We start from the raw sequence: 3552 nt of genomic DNA, 5'->3' as shown, positions 1-3552 counted from the left end.
CCAAAACTTGCTTCTAACTCTAGTCAAAACCACCTTCGACTCAAGTGAGGGTGGCATAAGGATGCCAAGTCCTAGCTCAATCATTGGGAGATAAAGGAGGAGATCATCTTGGGGAATAAGGATAATATTAAAAACGTCATTACTTCCAAATTTAAGGATAAGTTGTGGAGTGATAAGGAGTTAGAGGGGAAAAGAAAGTTAAGATATTATAAGGAGGTTATCAACCCCACACTTGCTAACCAGAATTACCTTTCTGTCTTAACCAATGCTAAGAAGAGAATGAATATTGCAAGGATTATAACTAATTCTCATGATCTCCAGAGTGAAACCGGACGTTGGTATATTCCCAAGATACCTTGGGACGAGAGAATATGCCTCCTTTGTGATACTAAGAGAGTCGAAGATGAAAAACACTTTCTCTTAGATTGTCCGACCATTACTCACATCCACTCTCATTTCCAGAACATTCTCCACACTACCAGCCTCCTCACTCACATCAGCTCTCATTTCCAAAACATTCTCCCCACTACCAACCTGATCGACTTGTCCAAAAAATTATCCCTGTTATCACTCAGGTTGTCCTTAAAGCTCCTTAAAGGATACGGCCGAGGTAACCACAAACCAATCTTTGGACTGCAAGTCCTAGCCTACCTGCAACCAGAGAGGGCTCTCTCTTTATAATTTAGCTTTGTTTTGGGTTGATTTTAGGCTAGTTATGATTTTCTTGGGTTTTGTTTTGATTTTGGTGGGATGGAGGATTCTTTCAAACAGAGTTGGGATGCATAGTGTGAGAAGTTCAAACCATTGGGCATGGAGTCGTGGATTAGCTTGCTGCTGCGTTGTCTTGGCCACAAGAGGAATATAGAGCATGATAGCTACACATAAAACAATATCGAGCTGGAATAAAGATGGAACGAAGGTCAGTGAATGAAAGGCAACTAAGTAGCTCTCATTATGCTAATAGAGGGAAGGTGAATGAACATTTATATAGGAGCAATCAAGGATTCCTAAACAACATTCACATATGAAGGAACTAGTGTAAATATGAGCAAATCAGTATTCATATTTAGGACTAATTCAGAGGAAAACATAGATAAATTACATAAATTGAGAACATAATACAAAAATGCTTTCAAAACTGTGCAAATTCATGAAATTTGGGCGCTTTAGCGGACACTGTAGCAAACATTAAATCCTGGCCGTTGGATCTGGCGCGGACTAATCCAACGGCTGGCGCTAAATCGCATATCGGCGGACCGGCGGTCCCAAAACACAATGCCTCCGAACTGCCGCGGACCCGAAATGCTTTAAGGCCCTCTTTACTTTGTTTTGGGTCCGGCCCATCGGCGGAAACCCAAATCGGCGGTTTTATCATTGAAACGGGTGATCGGACCCAAAACCCTTTAACACTGCACTCTACAGCTTTTCGGGCCCGGTATATGGAGCGCATAGTGCCAATCTTTGCGGACTCGACACACCATTAAGCTCTGCTTTATTGTAGTTCGGCTCCGGAATATCGGAGCAGTGCATCTTCGCTGTACACAAGGCCTTTTCGGACCCGAAATCTTAATATGCCGCACTTTATTATATTTCGGCTTCGCCCAGTCGGAGCCATATATGGGCTGCTGCGATAAAACATAAGCCGTTGATCTCTGGGCCCGAATGGGCGGCTGAGATTAACTCGGCATTTCGGCATCGGGGCAGACATGGGGCACAACTTTATTTATTGTGCGATCGCCGACAAGATCTGGGCCGTCGGATGGGCAGGGTGATCGGACGGCAGCGATTTAATCGCTATATCGCAATCGGGGAAACTCGGGGGCGGGACCTCATATGTACAATGCGATGCGATATGCGATAAAGCGGGGTTTACGTTATAACTAAGTTCTATGAAAAACTTTAGTTTAATACGATAAAGTGGGTTTTTACAAAAATGTGGAGATATATATATATATATATATATATATAAGGGAAATATGATGGGGGCACCTCCCGACAGCGATATCGCTTCGGAGGGGGATCCAAAGGGATCGGAAGAATGTATATGTAATCGGACAAGGGACATTGCGATCGGGGGAAAGCCTCTCCGATCGGAGGAGGGTTTTTATGCAATGGAAGAAGTCCAAATGCATTTAGAAGATGGTTTGGGGGGGCAATGAGGGTTCTTGCTAAGTTTCAGGTAAACTTAGCAATTCCCAAGCGAACTTATGGTTATTTTTCAACCAAGGGGGGGGTATGTATATAGGGGAGCTATTGACATAGTTTTAGTAGGGGGAGGGGAAATAGATAGGGAATTACATAATAGAGTTAGTAGTTAATATGAATGTTGAGCAGAAAGCACTAAGTATAAGAAACTTAGGCTACAAAAGGGGAAATAAGACTTATAGAAGAAATATGAGCATCCTCAAGTAAAGGAGATCTTTACCAAGGCAAATGATATGAACATGATGAATCTAAGAGGTATCAAGCAGATGTTGACCTCTTTAGGGGAAGTTAGTGAGTGATTTGGTGAAAGAGGAGGAAGGGGAAGTTAGACATGCCTCGCTTGAGCTGATCAAATGGAAAACTGCGTCATACTTGTGACCTAAATGGATATAACACTTGAAAACATGAAACTGATCACAATCATTGATTCTGCAACCACAAAACTACTTACCCAGCCTACTTATCTAACATTTTCTCTTCTTTTTGGTTTGGGTGCACTTGAACTAGCAAACCCAGCTTTACGACTTTTCTTTTGACTATCCTCCTATCTAAATCAATCCTTATTGCTTCCAGGGGCTCAGATTAAGCTGTTGAGCACCCTTGTTTCTCTACCTATTTACAGATCTGCCAAGATTAAACAGTTTGGACAGATGTTTATTCTCTATATTCTAAAACAGGAAATTGAAATCTAGGGAGACCAAGATTAAGCTGTTTGGACCTCCCTTAGCTGAAAACTCATCAAAATGGATCAACCCATCAAAAATGGAACACAGCAGTGGCACTTAGACTCACACACTCTCATGGACACTTCTTCGGCCTCTGTAGTAAATATGGAGCATTGCAGCAAGCAAAGTATGACATATTTGGCATGTAAAAAATGTCGATCATGAAAGATGATTAACCTGCTGCAGCAGGAGGCTAATAGTGGCTCCACGTGGGGATGGCTTTTCCTTGTGACAAGCCAAGAACAGCAGGTCAGAATGCCTTGATCCTCTGTAGTTGCTGTTAATTGAAAATTTCTTCTGTGCTAACCGCTGAATGACTAGAACTTTAACTTCTGAATGCAACACTCCTCCTTAATTGAAACACTATGAAAAATAAAGCATCGCATGCTTTCTTCTGCGTGCTTGATATTGCATACACTTTTTCTTGAGCACTGCCTTGTGAAATAAACACAAAAGGGAATAAAACTGGAGCTCTTCTTTTCTTGTCTTTGAAAGGGTGTTGAAGTAAACTGAAAATCCTCCTTTCTTTTTGATATTGTTGACTTGAAGACTACAAGCTGCAAACAGTTTATCTTTAACATAAATCACTGTGATATGACAACGCTGCTCTTGCTGTTTTGCT

Source organism: Pinus tabuliformis, chromosome 5_1, assembly GCF_031772625.1.
Source record: "Pinus tabuliformis cultivar Carrire ecotype Pingquan chromosome 5_1, CPIR1, whole genome shotgun sequence".
Taxonomy (NCBI): Eukaryota; Viridiplantae; Streptophyta; class Pinopsida; order Pinales; family Pinaceae; genus Pinus; species Pinus tabuliformis.
This window is presented reverse-complemented; position numbering follows the sequence as displayed.